At 37.4% G+C, this 22909-nt stretch overlaps 1 protein-coding gene across 1 annotated transcript in view; it reads left to right on the top strand.

The window, feature by feature from the left end:
* The window catches only part of TENM2 (teneurin transmembrane protein 2), a 1190981-nt gene that overhangs the window by 28961 nt on the left and 1139111 nt on the right, over positions 1 to 22909 (top strand). Inside the window, exon 2 of the mRNA XM_087760050.1 lies at positions 3533 to 3602. The gene's annotated coding sequence lies outside the window, so the exon portion shown is untranslated. The remainder of the gene's footprint in view (positions 1 to 3532; positions 3603 to 22909) is intronic.

The following is a 22909-nucleotide window of genomic DNA, read 5'->3' as shown; positions in this document are numbered from 1 at the left end:
CATTAAAGATTTCTTTGTTGGCTGAAGGGAATGATATGAGATAATTCCTGCTATTTTAATGGTTCATAGATGTCTCACTTTAAAACACATTCACCATTAAAATAACCTATGTCCTTACAGTCATATACTTTGTATGTCTCTCCTCTACTACATATGGAAATATATGTGTATAACCGTGTGTATAACCTTGAGGTTAGGTGTCCCTGAGATGTATTTGTCCAAATGCACACCTAAACCATGAATATCAGATCATTGATCTTGGTCAGAGCAGTGCATCACACGTATGTACGAGGACAGTCTCAACACAGGTTATATGTATGCCTAAATATTTTGCTTATCTAGGTGGAAAGTACAGTTATTTTTATTATTAACAACGTTACTCAGAATACATTTTGTATCATGAAACATTTGATATGCTGAAAATATTTGTTATGGCAAGAAAATATAAATATTAAAATAGATAATGTTCCCTAATTTTTAGATATTGATTTCCTAAGTAATTCTCATTTATGGAGGCAATGGGCTTAAAAAAAACCTAATGTTTTTTTAGTATTTGTACTTTGTTTTACTTTAAGGCAGGATATGCAGAGCAACCATGTGGAGGAATTTCCTTTGTCAATGACTTAGCTTGCTTTCAGAACTGACTTTCCGTAGTATTCAAATGTTTGATACTTCTTTATCAAAACTATAGAACTACACTGAGGGAATATTTTTGTCAGAATCCTAGCCCATCATTATTCCAATTGATTTTGTAAAATATTCCATCTTTTATAATCTTTCCCACCTGTTCTTCAATATAATACCACCTGGATTATTCAGTATTACTTGCTTATGCATTGTGACACTAAAGACTGTAAGATTAAATTCAGCATGCACTCATATAACAGAATTGCCATTTGTACTTGAAAATTAAGCACTTGGAAGTGCTACAGAAATACTGCTCTTAAATGACTCATTGTATTTTAATAATAATCACTTTTAAATAAGGTACATTTCTGTTCTTATTTGTGAGCTTGCCAGAGCTGCAGGTTAACAGTCAAGGTTTACGGATTCTACTCTGCGTATTGCCAGCGTATTCCTTGCTTGACTTGAAGCAGTTCAGCAATGTTTCTTAATTGCAGTTTACCCAACGATAGAAATTTTGCATTGTTAACATTTGCCTCATTATGGGGGTAAGAATACTTGATGCAAAGGACTCCACGTTCAGCCCGGTATTTGTGTTGGAGGGTTGGCTTCAGACCAGTTTGATTCTGAGAACTGAACGCCTGCCAGCACCACGTCAGGTACCTTCCCAGCGCACGTTGTCTGCTTTACTTTCCACACATTCTGCAACTTCTCTGCAGTGCAAACCACAGCATGAAGCTAGGGACAGTTTGGAGCCTGGCCTCAAAAGCAACTGGTTCGAACTAAAATGCTGCCTCAACACTCACCAAGTAAAAGACACAAATTAAATTGCTTCCAGTTGACCACATACGAGGATGCTGGGAAGGTTCAGAATGAGCTCTGAACTCCTGAGTTTCTCCTGTGCTGAAAGTACGAGGCCTTCCTCCTTGTTAACAAGGAATTACATAGTTAAAATTCCACAGAAATTTTATTGGCAGAAAAGGGAAATGCTTTCAAGAGAACAGACATCCCGAATGGATGCTGTAAACCAAAGAAGCGCTATTTCATCATGGCACAAGAGTGCCTCTTAATCATTCCTCTCATAAAAGGAATCCACAAGAGACATAACCTAATGGATTTTTGTTCCCAAATGAAGGGCAGATACGTTGACAATTGACAAGAGGCAAATCTCCCTGCAGCTTTGTTTGTAGCTAGGAATAACTTCAGATACTAGAAGGCAATTTCTCCTGCCAGTTCCGCACACCTGGAACTGTGGAACTCCATTGATGTGAGAGAATGCGGCTGTAGCACCTCTGTTCTCAAACAATTTGGGAAACTAATTGTTTCCTAGAAAAGAGAGTTGAAACACTTGAAAATAAAGTAGGAGTCCGTTTTATTTGCAGTCTTTTTTTTGGTCAAGTACAGGTACTCTTTGTAAACAATTTAAAGAGTTCTTACTTGCATCGGCTTGTGCTCAGTAGGTATCTGCTTTTAACAATGGCTTGAACTTTAATAAGCTGGTACCCATAGCTTGTGCCATGTTGCTTCAAGAGATGAAAGCTTATGACTAAAATAAAAAAGAAGGTCATAGGATTTTAACTGCCAGCCAGAAGCAGAATTAGAGTTATGTTAGAATGGTTCCTGTTTTATTTTTGTTATTAAAAAGAAAATAACGGTTTGCTTTCATTTCCTCAGCACTGTTCCTTTATCGCAGAACTTCCTTTACTTTTTTTCCCTGTTTTTTTGTTGTTGCTATTGTTTTGGGAGAGGGAAGTGGGGTTCATTAAGGATGCAGAAATCTGAAGACCATTAATGCACTGCATATTCTTTGAAGTTCTACCTGGATTACCAAAGACTGCCAGCTTCTAAGTACCAAATGCAAAGTTACAGCCACATGCTCACTACGGCCTCCTCAGTATTGCTAGCAAAGATGTTTTGTTAACATTAATATGACCATTTAGATTTGGTATCCTGTTCAAAATAGCTGTCACTGCCTAGTTCTGAACCGCAGGCAAACGAGAGGCACGAGGCCACACTGGCATCTGATTAAGCAGAGGTAAATCTATAGACTTCTCTGCAGTTTTTACCCACTTAAATGAAGGTCCAAATAAGCGCTTGCATATTTATTGGAACTACTCCTGGTTTGTAAGTGAGCCAAATCAGCGACGTTTGGCTGAAATTGTCATGGAAATGTCTCTCTTTATATTTGGTTTGGGTTTTTTTTAGTGACTTTGAGTTTGAATAACCTTTTCACGAAAATGAATTCTTTCAGATCCTACTGATAGTAACAGATGATGCATGTACCCGAAAGTAGAAAATGTAGAAAAAAACTAAACAAAAATTTAAAAAAGGGGTGTGTGTTTTTTAACTAGTATTTGATTTGAACTAACATTTGAAACAATATTTCTGAGATTGTTGTAGGTGATTGCGTGTTCCGAGTAAACTATGTAGTAGAAGGGTGCTGAAACATGCTATTACCATCATACTTCTAAAATTATAATCTTATTCAGTGTTTACTAATGAAATTGAACTAAATATTCAGGATGAGAACATCTGATGTTATACTTGCACTGGAAAGAAAATTTCTCTTACTGTTAATAGTACTAATACCTATTGATAGGTAAGAAATAGTTAACTGGAGCATATAGTTGGCATCATTAAAAAAAGAGTCCTGTCTCCACACCAAGAAGTTATTGAATACAGCTGTAAAGGACTTGTTAATTGTGGACATCCTGAAAGGAGCCAGCTGATCGTTAAGGCTTTAGTGCCTTTTCCAGCTGTATTGCATGAGGGATATGTGTTTAATACATTGATGCAGCTGAGACTGCTACTAGGTGAAGCACAAGCTTCTCAGGCTGTGCGTGTGGTGAAACTTGTGTGTGTGCCGTGCTCTGAACTTTCCTGTTTCTCATAGTTACTTTTCTTGCAGGGCTTGCTGTTCTTCTTAGCAGTAAGAAGCCACTGCAGGATCTGATGCAAACACGCCGTTGGAGCCTGGGGTGAGTGTTTGATTTCGATGTTGTTCTGGGGTCCGTAGCCATTAGTCTGTGAGCAGTGCTTTGTGGACCGTGGCTGCGACCTCTTTGGAAGAGGCAAGGGCCCAACAGCTTTCTCCAGCAGGCTGCGTTAGTTATGCACTGCTTGATCAATATACTTGTGCTGGTTGCGTTCAAATGTTTGTTAACTGTCTCCTTGTGAATGCTGCTGGTTAGCTGGGAATGTGCATTGATGAGCTTTTTTTGAGGTGTAATATTTGAGCATGTTGGTGAGTTAGAGATGTTGAACTTGCATATATGTACTGATGTTATATAGGAAAAAATATGAGCTGTGGTAGATTTGTCCAATGATAATTCATAACGCTTTTTTCCACACAAACACATGTAAGCTTCCCCCCGCCCCCCAGTAGTATTTTTAAGAATAGAGGAAGAGTCATGAGCAATTTCCAGAGCTATTATAAATGGTAAGGAGTTGTGAATTTTTTTAGGTTTTTTTTTTTATATGCAATAAAGAGATGTATAATACACAGGTTAAAATCTTTAATTTAACATGGAAATGAACTAAAAAAAAAGAATTTTACTCTCTGAATTTGTGTTGCATAATTGCATTTTAATGAATTAACTGCATTTTACAGACTGAAACGGAATTTAAAACTAATAGCTGAACCCTCGCCACGTGGTGTTCTCATTGAGGGCTCAAAGCAAGACTCTGTTACCTACAAATTATATTCTTTGTTTCAGTGGTGAAAGAATAACGCATACAGTAACATAAATTACAAATAGTTACAGTATTTAAATAAACATTTACAGAGTACTACTGCTTGATGCTTTCTGTTTATGTCCCAGTTCTGTCTCTGTTTCTAGAGACCAAAGTAATTATGAAACAATTGGGGAACCTTTTTAGGTAGCCATGCTAAATTTGGATTATCCTGCTCCTAGAAGCAGAAAAAGACATTGTTTTCGTACATGTATGTCGTATAGTCAGCCTTTATATCTCTTGCAATTTAATGTAAGAAAAAGTAATAACGCAAGCCTTAACAGGAAGGTTTTGATAACTTAAATAAAAGTTTGGTGCAGTCTCTCTTTCAAAGGACTGTGCTTATTTCTCCCCCAACCAGTCAGCTAAATTAGAACAATTATCAGGTAATGCAGGAGAGTTTAGGTACGGCATCTCTCTTTGAGGTATATGCTGTGTATCGTGTGCTGTTCCTAGCTCTGGCGGTGCCAAGCAATGCACTCCGATTCCATATGCTGCTTGGATTTCCTAAAGGCTTTGACAAAACTTCTTACAAAAGTTTTATCAGGAAACCGAGCAGCCAGGGCAGTAGAAGGAAATTTATAGCTTGATAAATAACTATTAAAAGATAGGAAAGGCTGAGTAGGAATAAATTAACTCTATCCCAGCCCAAACCAGCACAGCTGAATAGGAGTAAAAATAATCAAATTAAGTGCTGGTTGACTATTATGAAAGGAATAAAGGATAAAACGAGTAACATTAGTACACCTCTGAATAATCCAGGGCTTGCCTACATCTTGATTACTGCATGCAGGTTTAGTCCCCTGAACTCAGAAAGTGGGCACTGAAGTTGAAAAAGCTTCAGAGGTAAGAAACAGGAGTAAGTGTGGTCTGGAAGAGTTTCCATACAGATGATGACTGATTAGGCTTCAGTTTGGAAAAGAGATGACTAAAAATCTGTGATGTCGTATGACATGACAAGCTACGAGAAGAGAGTAGGTAGAGAACTGCCTCAGAACAAATGGGAGGTTCTTTATGTAATGGATGTAGGACCTGTAGAAATCATTGAGAAAGGATGTTGCACTTGCTAACGTTTTAGCAAGTATTTTGGAGGAACCTGGGAAAGGGACATGAAAAAGAAATCCATTGAGAGTTACTGTATAGATGAAAGCCCATCCATCTCAGAAGTCCTGCTTGGAAAACCATGTAAGGGGGAGGGACCTGTTTGTCCTATTCTTAATTTTCTTAGGCAATCACTAGTGACTGGGATGCTGGGTTACATGGAGCTTTGGTCTTCCTCAGTAGGTTTTTTACTTCTGTTTCTCATACCTATGCAACTATCTACTCAGAAAATGAAGTATTTTTTTTTTTCAGGAGATAAACTGCTTTTGCAGTGCTGTTCATTCTGGGATAAGCATCTACTAGCATGTCTGAAGAGGTGTTAGACCTGCATAAGATGTGATTGAGAAATAGTAGGCTTGGAGTTGAGAAACATGCATGCTGTTGTTGAAATGCTTTTGTTTATACCTTTAAATAATTTGTTTTAAGAAGAACATCTAATGTGATAATTAATTGATCAGACACCCAAAGGAAAAGACCCAAATGGGGATGTTCCATAGAGCTGGAGTTTGTGTGTGTGGTTTGTGTTGTGTGATGGCATTATGGGGTCCCCTGCCAGGGTATATGAAGGTGCCAGGTTTGGTACCAGCGCGTTGTGCAGAGCAGATGTCATAGGGCCTTGAACTGCAAAACAGTGCATTTGACCGCAAAGTAAATATCTAAAAACTTGGTTGGTGTGCTATGCTCCTTTCACCAGGAGGCTGTTGAACTATGATTGCTGCTGCTTTCAAAAATAGAGTGTATTTGTAAAAGAAATACTTCATATGGTTCCAGCTTGACTTCTGTAAACCGACTTTCATAAACTGAGAGTTGAGATAACTGCTACTTCATTTTACAATTTCCCGGTCTTGCCTCACTCCGAGTCTTGGCTCGGAGTCATCCACAGACACGTAGGTTAAAAACTATGCAAATCTGGAAGATGACCTCAGGTGTGGGATTTACAGTTGCTAGCTACAGGTGGAAGTGTTCTAGTCTTCTGTAAAGTGCTATTGCTAATTAGTGGTGGTGGTGTCACTAATTTCTTTTTGAGGGGGCTTGTTTGTTATTCAGGGTTGGGATTTTTTTGTTTATTTGCATTGGCTTCTATGTTTTACTGCACGCGATGTTAAGCTCTTGTTTTAGAGCAAGCGTCACAGAACACATCTGGCAAAATGGAGTCGGTTTGTGCTGATTCATTCTCTGCATTATCGCATCCAATGATGCGAAGTGGACAAAAAGGAAATATGAATAAGAATGATAAGATTCAGTTGGCAGATGCTTATATTGAACATGTCTGATTAAATCTTGTATTAAAAGGCTTTCATGGGTTTTGATTTTTAGACTCAGTAGCACGTCTCTATCTCTTTTATGAGATCTAAATTATCCTAGTTATTAGTGGTTTTAGTAAAATGCAAGTTAAATTACAGAAATAATCATATGCCTCTAGTATTTATTTTTCTCATTACCAAACATATCGCAAACACAGTAATAATATATAACAGGAACATAGATATTTCCTGATGTTCTTATCCCCAGGTAGCTTGACTATTAACCTAATTGCCTGGCTACTTAGAATGCGGAGGGGAAAAAAGGGGATTTGAGTTACAAAACCATAGTTTAAAGTCCTTTATAAATAAGAAGGTTGCAGTTAACAATTCACACTTTGAATAGACTTCTGACTGTCTTGGGGTTACATAGCTAGCTCTGCTGTGATGTATAAGTACCTCTCAAATAACTGAAACAGTAACAACGGGTACAATCTCTCTTCCAGATAGTAGAAAAAATAAACTTACCAGCACATAGGAACTTTGTATGTAGAGTTCAGCAGGCACGTTGTTTGTGTTTAAGAGAATGAATTATTTAGGGAAAGCTAATTTAAAGAAATGAGTTCTGCCATTAGAAATGAAAGATTTGTATTTCATTCCATCCTAGTTTTTGAAGTTCTCTGTGATGCAGTTGCATGCTTTCATGTGTAAAGTGCTTTGATACTTTTGGGATAAGATTAATGTCACCCATGCAAAGCCATTTCAAAAAAGAATCTCGGATTTTGTGAAAGACAACTTGTTGGGCTACCAATGCCCTGAAATCTGGATTTGAATTACAGAATATCTTCATGAACTAATCCACATTAATTGATCATTAGAAAACACCTTCATGTACCAGTCATGCTAGAACAATTTATAAGCTTCAAGCTCATCAGCTAGATGGATTGATAGTGATTTCATGTTTAGCACCTAGTTTAACTAAACGTTATGGAAATGAGCAACATCCTGACTATCAAACTGAGGGCTTGTTAACATTAAGCCAACACTAAAAGCACAGGGATTTCTAGGGGCTTTCTGAGGCTTAGCGTCCAGTTTATGCCTTTGAAGGACCATAATCTTGTACCTTGAAGGATCTGCCCTTTAAAAGACAAGGGGTAACTTTATGTTTCAGAGTCTGCTAGGGAAAGGAAAGCAGGCTCAGAATCTTGTTGATGTTGAATGGTGAAAGGATAAATTATTTTGAGACAAGCTTAAATATGTACATTAAGGAGATACAAGAATTACAGTAAGGGCCCTTAATTATCAAGAAATACCCTGATGTGAAGTAGTCACTTGTTTAGAAGCAGGAGACCGTTACATAATGATTATAGAACCAAACACTTTTATTTTCATTTCCTTCATATTCTTTAGTGGTGTTTTTGAAGTAAAGATGACGCTACAGGGCTGCTTTTGCTCCTTGCTCCTCTTTCTTACTTGACAGTGATGCGCTACTTTGTGCGAAGCTCTTGGGGCCTCCAAAAAAGCTTAACAGCAGTGCAGGAAACGTAATAAGGTTATTCTCCCCTCTTTCTTCTTTAATACTAACAAAAAATTATGGGAGACCAGTTACAGTTTGACCTCTTCTCACACCCCAGGGAGATTTTTTTGGCGTGGTTGGTACCAGTTTAGCCTTGAACATCAGAAGAGAATTCTGAAAAGCATAACAGCACAGAGATGCCTCTCCCCACACATGCAAGTCTCATTACATTATTTTAGGGTATAGATATTGGTATGTAACAGGTGATAATACCTAGAAGGTTAGTCATTTGAAATATAGACATGGATCTATTCAGACTGCAATATTCATCAATACAATATTTCATAGTGAGGGGGTATCTTGGTGGTGGGTTGGTTTTTTGTTTTGTTTTTAAAAAAGATTAAAAAAAATAGTGTCCCATTATTAAATTTACCCCATAGTCAGATTTGGTTAGTGATATATGTGAACTTCCCTCATTCCCCAAGAAAAATCAGCAATTACATGTCTTGCTATTGCTGATATTTACTCCTTGTTCAGTGTACACATGTAACGTGAACGTTATTGGATGTTATAAGCAAACGCTTTCAGGGCCAGGATCCCATAGAATAAGACATATAGTCCATGTCAAATCCCAACACACGTGTGTATATCTAGAAAAGATAAGCTTTAACTCCTGGGAGATAGCTTAGAAATCCAAATCAGTTTAGGGAAACTTCTCAACTGTCATTCATTGTGAGACGTCCCTCAGCTTGGAGCTAACTTTACCTCTGGCGCACATAGACTTGAAGTTGGCTCACTGTGACTATTGTAAATTATTTATGGGAGGAAAAACTGAATCATGGAGCTGTGAAGATCTAAAGCGTTATTGTTGGAAAAGGACGCGATTAGTACGTCACTTAAAAATGTCTTGGTTTGATAAGCTTTTCTCATTAGGTTCCTTTCTCTCTTAAAGCACTGGCCATTTAAAGTTTGAAAAGTTTATAAATGGTAATAGATCTAAAGGCAGTTTAGTCAATGAAGAATATGTTTGAGTTCTGACTGTGTTCTCCTAATATTTTATTATGTTGGCCCATTTTATGTTAATTTCCAGTAACTGTGCTTTCAGTTTCATAATCGAATCTTGAAAAATTGTGGCAAAATGTTGTCTGCAAGTATGTTCTGAATATAATACAGTCGGAGTCAAATTTCTATTTATGTATGAACAGCAAACATTCTGTAAATGAGTTTTTCTTAATTGTTTTTCATCAAATTGATATATGGTTGTGTTAACTGTCATCTATTGCTAAGCAGTACTTCTGTTTTATTCAATCTTTTGTAGTATATGTGAGCATGTTTGTACTTTACTCTTTAAAGTTTTGAAAGGAAAATTACATATTGGGGGGGAAGGAGGATTACTTTTGCATGGCACCAATTTGAATATTTAATTGAACTCCTTTGTGCAAGACCATGGCTCCTGTGTGAAATTTCTGCCCCCCATTTCTGGTCCCATTTTTTTTCTGTACTAAGAAAGTAAAGATCTGCATCGTTACTTGGCAAATGCGTAATTTGGCAACTCAGTGTGAAGGAATACTGTAAATTTTTTTCAAGAAAAATAGTGCTCTAAAAGGTTTCAGTCAATGAACAGGTTCATCTGCTTAAAAGTAACACGTAACCCCTAAGTATATATGAACTAAACGTTGCTGTATGGTATATGAACATCCAAAGGCATAACTTTATCCTGTAAACATTAGAATCTGCAACCTAGGTGTACTTTTCCCCAAGAAACGGCTTCCCAACATACAATGTTGGGAACGCAATACATGATAGAAGTGCTGATAAAACTTATCTAAAATGTCAAGACTCTCTAATCTGCTTCTGGCTCCCTGGTCAGCAGAACAAACCTGTGTTTGCATGGCTGGGTTGAGTGGGGGGACTTGAGCTCCCTCAGCAGGAACCTCCACAACAAGGTACAGAGGAAGCACTGTGCATAGCCTGCCTTGGCTGGGTAAGGATAGTTTGGGGATTTTACAGGCTTCCTAGAAGTACTGAAAATCCTAATATTGTTTGGGGGAAGAAAAAATTAATATTGTGATGGGGCACAGTCTATGTATTAATTGGAATTGTTTATGCAAACAAGTAGGCAATAATAGCAAGCTAAAATTTGCAGTCTTTGGGACGTACTGTTAAAAGGAGCTACAGTCACGGATGGAAGACAGTAATGATTTGTGTTTCTCTGTTTACCGCAGTTAATTAAGTTAGATTCAGTGGTGATACTGTTTAACTGCAGCCCAGTCAGAAGAGCTTGTGTTGGTCAAGTTGATAAAAGTCATTACTTTATTCATTACTTGACTGGCAAATAATGATTTGCAGCAGTAGTAACTCCCAGCAAAATCTAGAGCTAATATAAAGGACCAGGAAAAAGGTTCTCACTAGATCAACCACTAAACAGTTCTCACACACTAATGCTTATATCCATATTGCACAAGTTATTTGACCTTATACAATGCAGAGAATGCTTGTATAAAAATAAGACCCTTAACAAGCCTGTTTGCACCCGAGTTTTGTAATAGACATATATATGTCTAGTTTAGTAATAGGCACATAAATATACATATTTTGGACTCGATCCTTGTGGGTCCCTTCCAACTCAGGATATTCTATGATACATATATATATGTATATACATATATATTTATATATGACTCTTTTTTTTGCTGACCAGGGAGCCAGAAGCAGTTTGGAGAGTCTTGAAATTTTAGGTAAGTTTTATCAGTATTACTATAACATATTGTGTTCCTGACATTGGATGGTGGGAAAATATTTCTTGGGGGAAACTACCTTTTGTCTGAGGAATACAGTTTTATCGGAAATACAGTATATCTGTTCAATATTATTATTGTCTTGATAACTGTGACATCACCTGAAGTCACTCATCAGCTGCACTAAATATTCCAAGAAATTAAATACCTTGTAATGATGGTTGTAGGTTTTTTTTTTTTTCTTAAACATAGTGTACTCCTTATAGCAAACATATGAAAGGAGGTGAAATAGTTTGTTTTAAAAGACTGAAATAGAAGTCCAGTTACTAAGGCAGGTTACCAAGTCAGGTTCAGAAAATCTCTCGTATATTACTTTTTATTTCCCCCCCCCCCTTTTTTTTTTTTCAGCTGGAAGTGTCAGCTATTGGAGTTTATCCAGATTTGCAGGGTAAAATAATTCTGGTCATCTTGAAGTTTCTTCTCAACAGAAATACTATCTTTCAGGAAATGTTAGGCAGTTATAATTATTTTCATAATGCTTTTTACTTGAAACCTTTTTTTTATTTTTATAAAGAAAAAAGTGAATGCGTCCTTCTACCAGTTCTCAGGGCTCTGTAACAAAGAGGTGAAGTGACTTGCTAGAATTAATAGCCAAGGATAAAATCAAGGGTAGAGTGCAAAAGCGGAACTTCATTCCAGCTCTGACTGCTTTGCACATCAGTGCAAAGAGCTCTAAAAGCCCTGAATCTAATTAGGCCACAATTTCTCTAGCGGGCATGCAGTGAAAGAACTATAAAGCTGCCTGCTTTAAACAAAACAAAACAACCCAAACAAACCAGCAAGCCCGAAACAACCAAAAAACCTCTCACATCTGGTGGGAATCTCTTGTAAGTTCTGGCATAGGGTGTCTTGTGGTATGGATGGATGTGGTAGGAGATTTAAAGGTAGGATACAGAGATTCCAGGCAGGACTTGGAAAAGATAATTTAGGGTCATACAAGCTTTTTGATTATATGCAGTATCTTAAAAAGTGAGGAAGTAAGGCATGGCTATTAGAGATGGTATCTTTTCTATTTGATGAACAACTGATGTAGCTGGAGAAAACAGCAGTTTCTTGCTATACAAGCGACTCATCAGATTGTTTAGCAAAGAAATGATGGTCTATGCCACACAAGTGGCAGCTCTGCAGTCTTAGGCTGGGGTCACCTACTGTCACCTGTATTTATTGCCTTTATCAGAGACCCCTGTTGGAATGAAGTTTTCTATGTGAATGAAAAAAGGGAGGAATTATGCCTGAACACATCGTGCAACTTGAGATGTCACAGGGTATCCAAGATATCTGCATAGGGCTGTCGGATATCAAACAGGATTAGCACCTTCCGGAGAAGCAGCCAGAGACCAGGCACATAAAGATGATGAGCCCTTTGGCACACTTAGTTACCTAAAATCGTTAGTAACTGAATCCTGAATCACTTCAAAAAAAGTTGACCAATACTTAGCTATTCTGAAAGTAACCACAAAAATGCCTGAGCGTCTTGTGATAGCCTCTGTGTTTGGTGGTTGCTGAAAAATAGTGAGCTAGAACTTCATTTAGCTAGCTAATATGGGACACAGAAACACATAATAAACTTAAATTTCCAATACAAATGTATACTATTATTTGAACAGCACATTTTAACACTGGAAAAGAATCATCATCCTGACAAAAATATATCTGACGGATTCCTCTACTTAATGATAGATATTGCTGTAAATATGTTTTCCCGTATCAAAGGGAACACATCATTTGCTTTGCTTTGTAGCACTATGAATGGCATTTAGTTTAAAGTTTTCTGTCTTTCGTAGCATTCTCAAGTGATTTAATTTGCTCATTTTGCAGTGAGAGATGCTATCATGACAGAGAAAGTCATATAGTTAAATGGCAGTTTCCTCTCGTATTGAGGTCTCAATAGGGATTTTGGAAGATAGTTCCAAAATATTCTCTTTCATGTAAAATACCCTCATTTGTAGTCACCATGTTGAGTCAAATAATGTAATCAGAGGCAAAATTCATTCACAGTATGTTTTATTTACATGATGCAAATGGAGAAATTAACGTTGTAAGCCTTGTCATAGAAGTGACTGGCTGGAGAACCATGAATAAGGCACGGAGAGAGCATGGAAAGGCTCTAACTGACTTGGCATCATCAACCAATTCTTGGACCCATTTTCATCCTGTCCTGATTTTTTTTTTTTTTTTTACTACAGTATCAGTTTTTCTCATGAAAGGTAGTCTCTTTCCCTAATGTCAGTCTTGAAAAGCTGTTCTTGAAAATATGAGCATTTGAGAAAAACAGATTTTGTTGTTGTTAAACATGGGGGTAGGCAGAGGTGGTTTTTCTTTTAGTCTTAGTTCTCATTAAAGCGGAGCTTTTATGGTGGCTTGCTGCTACTTTCTCCAAGCCAATTTTCCAGCCGGAAAGCAGCCGAAGTCAAGGCAGATATGTGTGTGTGTATATATGTTGATATTCCTCTAAGTTTAGTGGAGCAATTCCTGATACGCATTTTAAAACTGAGAGCAGAAGTAAGGCTACAACATATATTGGATATGCTTTCATTAAGTATAACGTACTCTTTAGTGCAAAAAGTGATGAAGCAAATCAACCCATTTGTTGATGGGTAACTTCCTATACTCTGGGAGGAATTTCTAACAACAGCTGAGTACCTGAGTGGCCTCTTACTGCGCTTGTAATTATAAACACAGGCACCTGATAACCCCCCTTTGTCTGCTATTGAATATAATATCTGTGATCGGTTTATCACAATTTGTAGATTTGGGAAAAAGTGATACTATGAACTAATTAATTTAAATTCATGCAGCAATAAAAATGGAAGGTTGTTGTGTTTTAAGGTATTATAACTGTCCTTTTCAGTAAAGCCGAATGTTTCAAAAGGCTCTGCTATTCTGTAGGGTCCTCAAATGGGTGTTGGTCTTTCGGTAGGTTTCAACATCCAACAGGAAGACAATTACTTAATGATTAACCAGTAGTATTTATTCTTCTGTCTAAAGAAGAAATTTTAAATGTGATAAAGCTTTGTGTGATTTATAACATTAATATTTTTTAAATTTTATTAAATAGTTTTTTAATATTTTAAGAGTAAAGAACATTTTTGGAGCATAAATGTGCTGCTTTTTCTGAGATGTTAAATATCTATACCACTATGGAAAAAAAAAAAATTGCATTTCTATTAAGATATGCTGAATGAATGTCTGTTCCCAAGCAACGCCCTTCCCTGGTGTTTGCATCACTTTAGTCTGTTTCTAAGAGACAGTCATGCACATATTGATAGCAAGTACACGTATGACAAAATGTTTTTGCTAGTGTACTTGCAGAATTTCACGTTTGATATGATATGAAACCACGCTTTTCATTATGCATGTGATGCTTTCCTTTTCCCTTGATATCCTTTGCAAAGGAGGCCCACATGGAGGTAAACTGCTATTACGTGTACATACACTATTATATACAGTGTATTAATTCTCCTTCCTTCCTCTCCATAGCATCCATTCTATGCATCCTTTTGTCCTTCTACTTCTGTTTTCATCAATAATGCATGTCCAAATTAGTCAGTAAGGCCTGCATATATAGACCATTACATCCCCTTAGGGGTCTACAGAGTCTCAGAGGTTTATCTGTGCTGTGCTCAATGGAAGGAGGATTCGCCTGCGCAGCTAAGGATATTAATGAATAGCACTTAATACTGCTGCAGTAGGCCTTGCTATATTCTAATTAAGCCGAAAAGGAAGGAATCCTGAAAGGTATCGTACTGGGATATGGTATTTTGTTGAGTATTTTTATACTAAGTAAGCACCATGAAAACCTATAGCTCACCACTGTTCTCGTATGTATTCCTAAAGCCCCGAAAGCAGCCTCCGTTTTTTGATCAGCACAACATTGTAGTTTTCATGTCTACTGCGTGAGAAGACGTACCCTACATCAACGACATGATCCTTTACAACATTAATCTGAAGCTCTTTAAGCATGTGCATCATCTCATGAATTTGAATCATTGTCTGAAATATAGAAACATGTATACTTCAAAAATGTCTGCAAATAAAAAGTACAACTTTGGAATCGTGCATTTCAGTAATGCCATCTATGTATACGTGCAGTTTGCTAGGACTACCAGACGTATGATCTACAGTTCACCATTCTGAATTTGAAAGATTTGGTGTATGAGCATAACAAGTTAGCCGTGTTCAGAGGTAATGAATACTAGCTCAGGTTTACAGAAAATATATTCTTCCATGTAGGATAGAAGCCTTGACAGGAGAGTCAAGTTTTATAGTGAATGCCACTGTTTCTTATGAAAGTGATGGTTTTAACGTACTCATGTAGCTATACCACTTGACTGGTGCAGAAGAAATACTTCCTTAGTTGTAATCGGAAAACTCCTTAATCTGTAAAGGCTAAGCTTGAAAGATAAGAAAACAGAAATGAGCCTTGTTGAAAGCAGACTTATCTGTTAAGGCAAAACTGAAGGCATATAAACAGAGATGTTGGCTAAAAAGATCCATGAAAATAGCGCTCAGTATACCCCACCTCCCTCAAGCAGTAAGAATTGTCCTGAGCAAGTGAAAGATATTTTACTAAGCTCTCATCTTTAGCTGTTCAAAAGTAAATATTTCTGCTCTGTTTCTTGTGGTAGAGTTGCCCATTATATAAATTAAAGGGAAATTCAAATAATACTACACCTTGCTAGAAGACAACAATAAAGATGGACCAGAAAACGTAATAGTAGTGATAGAACTAAATCTGAACAGCCTGGAGGTACAGATGGGCTTTGCAGCTGACATGTAGAGCACCACACCTAAAGATAAGATAGCCGCCTGAGGGAGAAAGTAGCCTTTAAATGTGACCTCTGAGTTTATACAAAGTTAGTTAAACCCACTAGCCCACCTCTCTGCCCACTTTCAGCTGGGAGGGGATAATTGTTTTTTTCCTTAATCCTGAACACCTGAATATTTGCTGGTTTGTAGTTGAAGGTGAAGTTCCACACCGCAGCACTGACTCCTCATGAACACAGACAGACTTGCCCATCCTGTCAACGTCACCACCAGGGCTTCAGAGGGCTGCAGGTTCATCTCTCGAGCTCTATCTGTACAAGCTGTTCCGTATTTTTGTTGTCTATGATAACAGATTTTGAAGGACAATTTTCAGCAATGCATAATGCCTGCTTTTTCTCCCCTAGATAGTGACCTTTATTTGTAATGTATTTCTTTTATACTGTTGATATTTAATTACAAATCTGAATCCCTTGTGGGTGTCACACTATAGAGCAAAATTTTAGTTACTCATGTTGACATTATTAAGAAATAGCTAGGTTGGAAGTGCAGTCAAGGGATTTGAGCTCTTTTTTTCTCTGTTATGCTGCTTTCCTTCCTATGAAAATTACAACCCTGATTTTTCTTTATTTCACAATTTCTTCTGTAAAAGAAAAAACAGAAATAGATTGGGGAAAGAGATTCATCCAATGCTTTCTCAGTTTTGGTTATTCATGCTTTATACTGGTATTTGTGTTGAGCCTTTTGTTAAGATGGAAAGGGACTGATTTAATTTCACACATAGGTGGTTGTTTTTAAATCTGCTGAATCTGAACCTTGTAGCGTGTGGTCCTCAACTCCTGTGTAGACATAGTTGATATTTGACAGTTATTCATGGCAGGCAGGGCTCCTGGATCCACCCAGCAGTGTGAAATACTAGCTGATGGTGTTGATTTACTGCCTCGGTGCATGTGTAGGGCTTTGAGGGAGAAGAGGAGGAGAAGCAGATGGAGATGGTTCGTCTTGTTTTAACTTGAGTACTATATTATTTGGCTTCTTGAGCGTAGATAATGGCTATAAAGCTAATTGATTTTTTTGTTTTATTTGAAGAGTCTTTTTGAAGCAAAAACATTAGAATTGAGTCAAAAGTGACTAAACCATTATTTACAAATAAACAAATACTTATACAGAGATATTTAAAGACTTTTTTTTTAGACTTAAATTTAATATATTACATGAAAATTAGGTATACAACTAAAGAAGAACCGAGTAAGAAGAGGGGAATAGCAGTGATACAAATAGAAGTATTTGCACATACTGCTTCAAAGCAGTTTATAAAAATGCAAATATCTTATTTAACACCTTACTAGATACTTTTCCTTGACACAGTAGAAAGAAGCTCTGCTCTCATAAACCTGGAGACCCAAGGAGCCGGTCAAAATTAATGTAGACTCATTTCACATCAGAAACCAATCTCTTGCATTTATATGCACGTGTGAAATATTTACTAATGTTTCAAATGTACCTATGTGACTTAGCAACATAAATGTCTGACTTTCAAAAGTAGATAATTTTTTTACGTTTTCCATTTCTTGTAAGCTTAAGCATGAACGTTAAACAAGAATATGCAATTTCATGGTTTAGAAGAGGGATATAGCACAGTTTTACAGAGACTTGTTAGAAGAAGCCCTTACATTCTTCCTTTGCACTTTTGTTCGTATGTGCTCCTAACTTCAATGAGATTTATCTCCTTGATTTAATTTTTGACAAAAATGCGATCTGGTCTCATAAGAGACCAGCTAAGGTAACTTCCGTAGTGTTACACCATTTTATTTTTGTCACTTTAGACAATTTCAGAATACACATTAAATGTTTTATTTGATTAAAGCTTCTTTTCTGTTAAAGGCGTAAGTGTTCTGGCTAATGTCTGTTGTTGTTTTGCTGGGTTGAATGTTCGCTGCTTGCAAAAGAAAATGAATTTCCAGCTACCCTTCTGCACTTGAAGTCTGTTTCTGCTTACTTCTTTTTCTTTTCCCCCCTTGTGGAACTCATTGATCTAGTTTCTGGGTCGATTTCCCAGTCCTCTTCTCCCCCACTCTGCTTCCTTTTTCTTCCTTGGTTGTTTCACAGACCCACGTTTATCTAATAAAGTCTGAACACGATACAGATTTTGATGTGCATAAAACCCAAATGCTTCATTTTGCCAACTGAATTCCTTTTGCAACTTCATTGTTAAGAGCATGCTCATTTATGTCATTAGCATAACAGTCAATAAATTAGTTTCTAAACTCTCTCTGTGTGAAGTAAACAAGGATGTATGCTTGGGAAGAAAACGGTGTACGTGCAAGAGAGCTGCTTCTTAAAGGAGCCGAGTAGATCACAGAAGTGGCAAATGCTTGCCGCTTCTCTGAAATGTGGGAATTGATTCTGCGGCCAAGTTTGAAACTTTCTTTTCTGTCTGCCTGCCCCGTGTGGATCTGAGTGTATAACAGGGAGAGGAGATGAGTCCTAGTCTGTGGCTCCCCTCCCATATTTTAGATTCATGCGTGTATCGTCACTGGCCCTGTCCATTTTCCTTATGGAGTAGGGTAATAAATAAAAAATAGAGGGAGGGATTTTTCTCTTGGTCTTTAAAGATGTTCTTCCTCTCTCAGGTTCAGAAAATTTCCCGTTGTTTCTCTATTCTGCGCCATTTCCACATACACCGTGCCACGGCTGTCCCAGTACGGTTGTGGGCACTGTACTGTTTCATATCCTATGTGCTGAATAATAACAAAAAAGAGCTTTAGGTTTCCAAAGTGAATAAGCTCTCTACTTATAGTTTGAGGGATTTTATAATTATAGTTAACATATTAACGCTATGTGCAAAGACTGACCTCTGAACTTTTTCTTCCCAAAGCCAATGAAACTGTCTTTTCCTCTCAATGAAAGTTGCCATGCAAAATGAGAGATCAAACACATCAATTAAAAACGCACATGACATATCCGTGAAGAGAGGCCTATTTCTCAATTACTTCACTATTAATATGAGTGAGAAGTGCAAACAGCTGTTTTCACAATATTTTTTTCCAAAATACCTAACCACACTTAGATATATACTTACTTAGAAACAAAGAATGCAATTTATACGGTAAAGTTGAAAGGAGGGAAATGTAGGGATTTCTTGTGGAGTTACAGCAAGCCTGCTGGCTTAGGCAGGCTGGCGCTCTCTGCCCTAAGTAAATGTGGAGTGTCACTCGAGAAGGGAGGCTTCTTGGGAATACTAGAAGGAGGACAGAACATCTTTGTGAATGCTAAAAGAATGTTTCGAGCCTTGCTTTTCCCTTTATGTTGGCATGGGTTAGATTGCTGGCTTGCTGAGTAAAGGCAAGAAGCCTACCCCTGATCTCCTTCCTCCACACTGTCTTGTACGATGGAGGGAACAGCAGCTTGGCATAAGGCAGCTGAACAAACTGTAGGGAGATTTCTGAAGGCATTAGGCATGGTTTGTTATGAACCCTAACTATGGAGATCAAATTCCTATTGAATTCATGGACTTTTCCTTTGACTTCATTAGGATTTAGCTTGAATCCTAGGTGAAAAGGATGTTTCAAGGGTGACAGCTGTGTTTAATAGCTTTCTCATTCAAATTTTACAACTAATGACCCTCAACAATTCTTACAAAATGTCTGGATACCTGTTTACATGGACTTAGACCTCTAGTCTGAGTACAGACATGGTATATATACTGTGTAACGGCGTGCAACTCGGAAGCTTTTGAAGAAGATGCTGTTGGAGTAGCTTGTATTTAAGAAAACATTATGACTTCTGTGAAAACTACCTCTCTCCTAACTGTTTCATGGTTTAGATAGCAGGTGAGTGCTGCATATGTTGTTGTGGGGTTTTTTTTGGGGGGTGCTATTATGAGAAAACACCTGTTGATCATGTAGCTCTGTAGGATAGCAGGCAACCACAGGACAGTGTGTCTAATGGAATTAAATTTTTTACTCTTTCTCACTTATATAGAGTTGTCATTAGACGTGCGTGATGAGAAGTTGCACTGCAGGACAGCTCTCATGAAAATTCAGATATCTGGCAGGTGATTCACAGATAGCTATAAGCGTAAGTGATTTGAAAACAGCAGGCAAACATCCCTTACAGCAATTTGCCAAACAAATTTGTTGAGAATAAACTCCTATTAGAATTGTTTAAAGATGCTGAGAATTTATCAAGGATTTTCCTGATGTTGTTTTAAATCACGATTAATAAGACCGCAGTTTGAAAAGAGCATACAAAATTCTTATACAATCTAGGCAAGGCACTCATTAGTAAATGAAAATGAGAAAAGAAATATGAATGCATCCCTTCGCATAATTATGACGTTTCCACTTTGGATAGAACCCAAGCGAATATAATACTGATGCAAATGATTTTAGCTTTGTTGCCAGGTGAAAAAAAACGGGCTTGAAATCAGATTAAGTATTTATTTGTCCTGAGACAAAAAAAGCCCCTTAGTTTTGAACAAATATTTGTCAGTGACTGATATAACCTCAACCGAGTCCTCCAAGATGCATTTCTGCATATGACAGATGCAAAGAGACCAACCTCTAACTGTTTTTCTTTATTTAAAAGTGGAATCACCTACGTCTGGTTTGTGATCCTAATGCGGATGTGTCTTTGAGCCAACACTTAACAACAGTTAAATGCTGAAGGGTCAAAGCAACACCTTCCACCTAGCAAGATCTCCTAGCTAAGTTTTGTTGTAAATGGAAAAAGAAATGTCTGCCTGCCTGATGAAAATCATGGGAAAGTTGCAAATAACTAGCCCAAAGCAAATTAAAATTACTGGATGAATTGCTGAAGAAATAGGATTATAATAAAAATGACAACAGAATCTTATGTTAAATGAAAGTATCAACAGATTATTAATGCTTTTTTATAATGAAAACACCAGCACGAATCAAAGCATTTAACTAAATAATTCATTTAATGGATTAGTTATTTCTGTCACTGATGTCAAACATACGAACAGATTACCTGGTTCGCATTTAATATACTGCGACATTTAAAAAAAAAAAAATTGAGTCATTACTGCCTTCAAGATTTTGAATATGATGCAGGTACGGCAACGTGTACGTTTTAATGACTTGGAGGTTGTGAAACCTCACAAACCTAACAACAACAAACCATGTCTCCACAACGATGGGAGAATTCGGTCTCCGGTTCCAGGTGAGATTTTAAGCTCTGGCTGAAGGAACACAAAGTTTGAATGACAAATCAAAGAAAGCGAAAACAAAAGAGGAAATTGTAGGTAAGCAGATAGAATGTGGCTTTTCTCTATAGCCTAATGAAACAAAACACGTATCATTGAAGAGGGCAGACAAAGGCAGATTACAACAGAAGAGGGGAGCGGGTTGAATACAATGAGTTATGTGAGACCTTGAGGGAAGAGATCAGAGAGGACATTAAAAAATATAGTGTCAACATCATATGGGGTGCTCTCAAATGAGAGAACTACAAGAGGATAAGAAGCTTTTGATGTGGAGGTGCCAGCAGATGTTCTTTGTGAAAGACAATGATTACACAGTGTGCAAAGAGAGAGATCGAAATGGAGCCCCACAGAGTGCTGAAAAATGTCACCGGTGACTTTATGTATACAGCACTAGAAATAGTGCAAGCATCATAGACTTCTTTCCATTAGAAATGGGATCTGTGAGGAGCAGCTTCCTTTTTCTTTTCCTCTCCCTGTTTCCTCTTGCCACCGTGTAAGATATTAAAAGAAACAGAGTTAAGTCAGCCCATACCACAAATGCTGGAAAAGTATCACTTAAAAATGCCCCAAAGTAACACAAAGGACTGGCAAAACACAATCCTCAACTCGCATCAGAATTTGTTAGAGATTGTAAGATAGGTCACTTTGAAAGAGATGCAGCTGTGTTGCATGAACGAACTAAGTTTCACGGGAAGGGCAGGTCTTATGTTTGCCAGCTTCAAAGCTTCATTGAGGACATTTTCAAAGCAAAGTAAGAGGAACATAATTTTATGAGTTGAATTGCAGGTGTAAGATGTATTATAAAAGGCTTTTTGTCGATATTTCCAAGTACAGTAGAGAGCAGTAAATAGCTGCTCTGTCTGTAGCATTTACAACTTGGTATAGCCAGGCAACTGCTCTTATGTTCTACAACGTGATTACTGGGTGCAGTTGTAAGGGGAAAAAGAATCAATGACTAAGCTTAAAAAAATAAAGTATTTCAAAGGCAGCTACCGTCTGGCACCCAGGTATCAGGATACCACTTAGAATATAGTATTTTTAGTGACTTTCTCAAACTTTCTTTATGACAGTAGTGGGCTAGAAAATCTATGAAAATAGCTCTGATAATTGGAAGTAAGCTTAAGTTGTTACTTATTCAAACTTTTCTTAAGATAAATTTTTCTGAGCTTCATTGCCACCAATGTCTTCTACAGTTATTATCAGTTTCTGGAACTGATGCTTTATCTTCTGGTCTTTTGGTGAAAGCATGTCTTCATTTTTTTTAATTGGCAATTTTGTGAGTTTATGTATGAGAAAGGAAAAGGCTTCCTTTGTATTTACAATTAATGTTAGTTGATTAGAAATGAAACTTTGTACATTACAGAATCCCCATTGGACTCTGTGAGGAAACCTCTTTAAACACGGGGAACTTAATGTGAGAAAGGTTGTGAAATGGTTTTCAGTCAAGGAGAGAGTACTTCAGCTCCTCATGGGGAAGATTCTCTTCATCTTGCCTAGTAGGTGACACCTGGCTGACGTCTATGCATTTTGATTTAATTCTGTCTTCACTTGCTCTACAACAAGCTGATCAAGAGAAGTGTTTTTCAATACTGGCTGTAGTACTGTTATGCCCAGCGCACTAAGCTAAGCAATCACGTCGTTAGTCATGTGTTGGCAGAGGGCAGTTCTGTTATATTTCGCTATTGATCATTAACTCATTCTCAGCACTGAGTGCCTTCCAGTAATACATCCAATAGCCTGACTGATACGTGCCACACGTGGTTCATGCTCTCTCTTCCACCTTCCCAAGGTGAGAACAACCTTTAGTTTGCCTTGTCTCGTCATAGGTATAAAGCATCTTTCCATCCAGCTATCTCTAAATATTTTACAGACGTCATAATACTATTCACCCTTTATGGGGACG

The sequence above is a fragment of the Nipponia nippon genome, unplaced genomic scaffold, assembly GCF_047370975.1.
Source record: "Nipponia nippon isolate SJK-2023a ecotype South Korea unplaced genomic scaffold, ASM4737097v1 scaffold_21, whole genome shotgun sequence".
Taxonomy (NCBI): Eukaryota; Metazoa; Chordata; class Aves; order Pelecaniformes; family Threskiornithidae; genus Nipponia; species Nipponia nippon.
This window is presented reverse-complemented; position numbering and strand designations above follow the sequence as displayed.